This window comes from Durio zibethinus, chromosome 6 (assembly GCF_047325235.1).
Source record: "Durio zibethinus cultivar Kanyao isolate XHJ-2024 chromosome 6, ASM4732523v1, whole genome shotgun sequence".
Lineage (NCBI taxonomy): Eukaryota > Viridiplantae > Streptophyta > Magnoliopsida > Malvales > Malvaceae > Durio > Durio zibethinus.
This window is the reverse complement of record NC_143167.1, coordinates 27,432,339-27,440,101: the sequence shown is the minus strand read 5'-3', so window position 1 is coordinate 27,440,101 and position 7,763 is coordinate 27,432,339.

The window sequence follows — 7,763 nt, the reverse complement described above, 5'->3', positions numbered from 1 at the left end:
TATTTTTTTTGTTTTTATATTTTAACCTATTTTTATTTTTATTTTTATTTTCTAAAAACATATTTTCATTTTAATTACCCAATACATTTTTACTCATATTTTTAATTTTCTTAAAAAATAAAAATAAAAAATAATTTTATTTTTTAAAACCAAACATTACCTAATTTTTCGTGCAAAGACTTTAGTTTTGTTTGTATATGGCAAACTAAGATAATTGTGCTTCTACGCAAATGGCTCAATGGCCTCCACTTGCTTTGCGGCCCTTAATTTGGGTTGATTTGGTGAAGAATGGTAAACACTTTGAAAATTTCATATTCAAAAAACAAATAAATTAAATGAAAGGAAGGAATTTGATTGAGCTGTTCGTTTAATTTTATTCTTTCTCCACATGGTGTGGAAGCCCACAAGTTTGGAAGCTATGGGCCAACCGTTTCAATGTTTTCTTTGTCAGAAGTCAAGCTTTGTTTTTGACCCCTTTAATTCAAGGGAAATTTCTTACCTGGTTGGTTTGTCGATGCCCAAATTTGTTATGCCACTGTTGTTGTACCGCATTGACGTTGGACTGCCTTATGTTTTGAAATTACAATAAAATATTTGACGTCATATTCAGAATCAAAATATTATAATAGAAGGCAGAAATTTAAATGATCACGGCAAATAAGCACTCTTTGAATGAGACTAGTACGTTGTTATTTGCTTTTAATCTGTTTAAATAAATAAAAATATTTAATATGTGTATATATAGTTTATAAATTTTGTTAACTAATGCTTTGAAAACACTTTTTAGCTTTTTTAAAAGACTACTTAAAGTACATTTAAAAAACTACTTTAAGTAATATATTTTTATTTACTTTAGGTAGTATGAAATTCGGTAATTAATTATAAATACTTAATTTTATTTAGATTAATTAATTTTTTAAATTTGACGATCGAACTTCTTTAAAAGTATTAATAAATATCTTGAATATTCTTGATGTAAGAAAATATTCTTAAATTTTTATTGAAATATCAAAATAATATAATATCAATTTCTAATATTAAATTTTCTTGAATTTATTTTTTTAAAAACTTTGTTAGGCTTGATAGTTAACACAAAAATCAATTGATATCATTTTTGAATGGACGTTATGAGAATGCTATAATTTTTTTCATACATAACCGTATTTCTGAACTCAATTTTCATTCGTAGACTAAAATATTTTTAAATAAATCTTAATTAATTTTAAAATTTATTTAAAAATAATTTTTTAGATGATCAATTACACTTAAATTAAAAAAAAAAATGGTGACGACTTTTTGGTTATTACATCTAACTATCAAGTCTCTGGACTGATGTTATGACATTAACCATTAATGTTATAAATTTTAATATATTTAATATAATAATTTTAAAAAAATATCTTTAAATCAATCATTAACAAATAATATTGAAAACAAATAAAATATCCGTTAATTTTAAAATGCCAATACACAATTCATTATTCATACCCTAACTTGATTAGTAATATCCCATTAAGACCGGAATTTGCTTATTTAGCTAAAAATGGTTGGGTTCCCGTTAAAAAAGCTGATCAAACTCAAGTTCAATAATAAAAATATAAATTCAATTACTTTTATTTATTTCATTAATCAAAATTTAATTAATAAATTCAAAATAAATTTTATTTTTAAATAATTTTTAAATTTTAATAAATATTCTAAATATAAAATAATATTTACACTAAAAATAATATAAATAATAAAAAATTCATTACCTATAATTGAGTTTAAGTAATGGATATCTTAAATCTACTCCATCTTGTCCGCATTCATTCATATCCTCATCCTCCTTAATTGGGTTGTGTAGCGTTGCATAGCGGCCCATTGGTGCCATATCCAGTACCATCCTTATTAGCAACAACCATAATTTATTTGTATGAAAGTTATTGCATCTATTGTATTCAACATTGTTCCACATTGACCCCAAAAAAAAAAAAAATTGTTCCACCGATATGCAGAATCTAATTTAAGAAATTATCATGTAAAACAGTAAGTTTATTAAAAATAAAGATTAAGTAGGATTTATAAAAAAAGTTAATTTGATATATTGAGACCCTATAGATTGACTGTTTAAAAAAAAATGTATTTAATTGATTGAATAAAATTTTGAAAAGTAATTCAAAATTTTAGTACTCAATTAGTTTAATAACATTAATCTTGTCCTATAACTATGGTTTTGACAAATTACCACGTATCGATTACAATTGTTTTTATTATTATTATCAAGCATGATGGGAAAAAAAATACATTTATTTTTTTTTTTAACAAAGAAAAAAAAACTTTTTCATTTCTTATGTAATGAAAAAAAAAAAGCATTTTTTCTCCCTTGCTTGGGCAAACTCACGATAATTAAGAAAGGCTATATATATATATATATATATATGTGCATATGTATAAAATGCCACTTATTCAGAGCTGAAAAAAAGATCATTTTGCTATTAAGATGTTATATATAGTATCATATATACTTTATCTTCTACAAGATGGGTATAATTTTACTTTATTTTGAGTTGGGAACTTGGGATCCATCTTTCCAACTTTTCAACATTTTCAGGCTTGAAAGAAAATAAAAGATTGTCTTTAAAACAAAATAGAAAATAAAAGATTTTAGTTTTCACTAACCATAAGTACTTACTATCTGTCTTTTATGCATTAAATTGAAATCCGTAGCTGCTCAAGGCAAAATTTATGTAAAGTTCTATAAGTTGGTAAAATTTTTATTAGAAATAAATAAAAAAATTTTAATAAAAAATTTAAAATCGTTTGATTGATAAATTTTAATATAAAAATTAATAATATGTAAAAATTTTATTAAAAATATTATTTATAATTAAAATTTAGTCTATATTTATTTAATGATAAAAATTTTATTAATATATTTAATGATAAAAATATTTATTTAATAAATATATAAAAAATTATTAAATTTTTTTAAAATTTTATACACTTAATCTGTGGTGATATTTTTTAATTTTTTTAATTTTAATTTTTATTTACTCATTTTTAATAAAAACTTTCATGAATTTCACCTGTAAAATTTCATATAAATTTTTTTCAATCGCTCAACTTTATTAATAGGCTATATAAGACATCTCAATTGCATTTATCTAATTATCTTGAAATTGCATAATCTTAGCTGAGATCCCAACGTTCTCAATATAAAACAAAAAGATTATTATTTTTTTAATAAAAAAGATTATTCCTTGTTTCCAGATCAAATAAACTTTTAAGTTTTAACCTTAATTTCCAACCCATCCTTTTAAAAAAAAAATTAGAAAACAAAAACGATATAAAGAACAATAAAAGGAATTATTCATACTCAAATATCAAGTCAGAAACACCAAATATATTACACACAAAAAAAAAGAATAGAACTCCAATATTCTTATGTCACTCTGCCAGTAATTTCTAAAACTTTGGCTGAATGCTATAATATCATGAACATATTTATCCAAAAATATATATATCATGAATATGGTAAATCCCTCGTATATATTCATGTAACTTAACTATTAAAGTTTCTACAAAAGAAAAAGATACCAAGGGAAAATTCTTGCCACTAAACCGCCAACATATGATCAGGAAACTGCAACCCCAAACCCATTTCTGTTGCCATTCAATAAACAAAACCTGGAAGGCTTAGGCTCGAAATTCCTTCTCCTTTGCAAGTCATGGCTCGATGGCTTAATGATTTGGAGCAGAATCGCCTTGATGGAATTTGCTTTGGCATACATGGCTAATCCCAAGTGATTTGGTGAGACACGAACCACCCTTGTCCGACTGGGTGGTTTGTTGAAATTCCTGTGCAGGTTGCACCTGAAGGATCCTGGGTGTGAGGTAGGGGAACACAGGCATGTACGGGTTTGTGACTTGGAGTTTGATGATGCATTTTTGGAGGCCATGGGAATCTTTCAAAAGCTTGACCAACCAGAAAGAGGGGGATGTAGATGTGATTTGTCTTGTTTGTGTGGCAAACCAATGGTATGAAGTTGGAGAATATTGGAGTATTATAGCTTTGAAAAACCCATTTAAATTACCTTGACAACCTTTGCTTTCATGGATTTTTAATTAACAGGATGATCTATGGTAATATTGGGTAATAAGAAACAGAGAATTGGTTAAGTGGAATGCCAGTTTACCCAGTATTGACCATTTGGTTTTTCTCAAGTAAATACGAAGGGGCAGACCAGTCATTACATCAATGATGATTAATTTAATTTTCCTTTCAATGAATGGAATCAATTGGAAATAACTGATTAAGGTCTACTCAACACTCACTGCTAAATGCAATAATGCTTGCATGACAATGAAGGGGACAGACTTTTATTCCAATTTCCAGCCAATTAAAATGACTCCTAAAATTGACAAAAAAGAAAAAAGAGTCTCCTAAAATTCCTGTGGTGGTCCGGCGCCAATCACATTTGAGCTTGAACCCTAGCAAGGGCGGTTATGGGTTCCTGTCTTACAGTTTACTTCATGCCCTTTCAAGCTGATAAGTTCCAAATTAATATTGCATTTAGATTTTTGAACCCCATAATTGGCCTGAATCTTCAAAAATAAAATCAAACTGAAAAATCTTGTAAGAGCATACAGAAACCTATACTATATAACCTCCATAGGAAGAAAGGGCTATAGTCTTATAGAGTGAATAATACGACAGGTCAAGGGTCTTACTCTTTGTACATGACATTGCTTTAAAATTTTAAGAGAAGATATATAATAACTCATAGAATCCTTGAAGGATTAACCCTTTTCCATTTTCTTTTTAACGGTCTTCCAACAATTATGAAACGATTTTACTAAAGAAAAAAGGTTGATTATTAGATAAATATATACTATAACTGAGAGTTGAAATTTTGAGTTAGTTGAGTTTTGATTGAATGAAAGGATTGGGTTAAGTGTGTCTTAAATTCGGTTTCCTCTTAAGCCCAAAGATAAGTGGAAGTTTTCAATGGAGAGAGTTTAAGTGCAAAGGTCTTGTCTTGGATTATATAGAATGATCAATGAGAAATTCTCTCTATTGTAATAGAAGGAAGACATTTTAGACTTTGGGGTTTCCATTCAAATTTCATAATATTTTGAATATTTACTTTTATGTTATTTATTCAGTTATATACTAAATTGCCTGTTGATTTAGTTGTTTTATTCAATCATAATGTTTGATTATGATCATAATTGTAAATTTTACTTATAACAAAATTTCATTAAAATTTAGTATAAAATATAATTTTATAAATTGCATTAAACTTTGCTTGCCAAAAAAAAAAAGCATTAAACTTTGTGTTACTATTTTTCTTTCTTGCAAATTTTCTTGCTTGTTGTAGCATGCACATTAATAAAATTTTAAAATAAATTTTTTATAATGTTTCAAATACAATAGAAATTATAATTTTTTTAATTAAATATTATATTTGTGCAAAAAATCAATGAATTATATTAAATAAAAGACACTAACCAACAAACTATTATATAATTAGATAAATCTAAAATAAAAGTGGATGAAATCTATATATCATAGGATTTGAATTTGAAAATTTAAAGTTTTAAGATCCTTATCACAAATAATTGCCGGCTGACTCTAAGAGTTTAAAGCAAATTTGAGTTAAAAGTTGGGATTGCTAGCTTATCTTTGAGGTCGGTTGCGTGGGGGCAAGAGGGATACAGATCGCATGAAATTAGCCCAAGCGCGCAAGAAGCTAACATGCATCGCCACCCCCTTATCTAATAAGCCTCACAAAAAAGTTGACACGTGCATATTCAAATCCACAGTTGGTGGGATCCTAATCACACTGATAAAGACCTGTTATTAACTTTTCTACACAATTTGTTTTTTGGACGATTTACAAAGGGAAGAGATCGGATGTCACAAAAAGTTTGTACGATTTGGTGATGGGTTTTTGTAAGGGTGTTTAAAATTTAATTTTAATTGAATTAATTGATTGAATTAATTTAATTTGATTAATTAATTATCAAAAATAATTTTTAAAAGATTTTAATTTTTATTAATTATGTTTAATAATTAAATTAATCAAAATATATTAAAATTTATATATAAAATTAAAAATATATAAAATTAATCATTTTAATTTAAGTTTTTAAAATTTTTAATTTAATATTTTAGTATTTAAATATTATTATTAGATGTTTTTGTTTAATTTATTTTAATTGAATTTAAATATAATATAATTTAATGTATTTTATTATTTGATTTCAAATTAATTTTGATCGATTAGTTTTTAAAATTAAAAAATTAAGTTTGATTGATAAAAATAAATAATATAATTCAATTAATTTAATTTTAAATAATTTAATTCGAAATTAATTGAATTGATCGATTTTTAAGTACAGCAAAAAGAGTTTCAAAATTTTTATTAGACATTGAATATTGTAGATATCGAATTTTATTAAGGTCTATTAGACTAAATTTTGTTTATTAATATTGAAATTAATTAATAATTAAATATAATAATCAATAAAAAAAATAGAAACAGAAAAAATAAAAGATTGGGGTGGCCAGTGGTGTCGCCTATTTGGTCACCCATACCTTGCTAGCAGTGCTACCCTTGTCCCATCCCCTGACCATACCCTGCAAACCCTGTTCACCCCTGAACCACCACTGTTAACACCCCATTCCACGCCAAAAGTCCTATGCCCAATCAATCTCACATCTCTACAAATCAGACATCTCCCAAGCATTAATCCCAGCCTTTTCCCTTCACTCATGCAAAAACACTTCTCGGATACACTTTTGGATACACAAACACCTTGTCCTCTACCTACCAGAAACTCGAAACCCTCACGCTTAAGAAATCCAAGCTCTTTTATCCCAAAACCTAAGCTCTTCCCCACCCCCATCTATCAGAAAACTAAAAACTTGAAACAAATCCACAAAAAAACAACAAAACACAATCCTCTATGTGTTTTAGAACTCAATGCCAAGCTCCTTACAAAAACAAAGGAATCATCAGTTTCATTTAAAAATATATATATACCAAAATTTTAAGCCCATATTTACGTCGATCGAGGTTGTTTCCGATGAAAAGAATATCGGATCTGGAAAGAGAGAGTTGAGAGGAACTTTTTGAAATTTTTTGATGTTTTTCAACCATTGGCGGCAATAGCACCGGTGCTAGCGGTCAAACGTCGATAGAGACTTTGGAGCTCTGAATATTTTTTTTTTTGGCTGAAAGGTTTGAAATGGAATAAAAAAAATTAGCTTTATATATAACACTAAAGTTCAAAACGACGCCGTTTAGACCAAGTAGGATTCGCGCGTGGATTTGAACCCAACCAAGGATTCACGCAACTCAACTCGATGACCCATCCTTCAGCTAACTCTGAACTGGTTCAACTGAACCGTTCATCGAACCGTCCTTCATCTAGTTCAATTAATCGAACCGTTAAACCACCTGAACCGGTCGAATCAATGTTGACTAGACCGTTAACCGGTCATCTTTAGATTTTTGTTTTCTTTTCTAATTTTTTTATATTATTATTTTTATTATTTTTAGTATTATTTTTTAATAGTCATGCATGATAAATTTTTAAATTTGTTAGAATAAATATTTGATTGTTTTTTAATAATAATAAAATGAAAACAAAGTAAGATAATAACTAAATATATATATATATATATTAAAAATGCTTAAAAATAATAATAATAATCTAAAAAAATAATAGTAAGAATAAAATAATACATTTTTTATTTTTTCTGCCTAGATGTT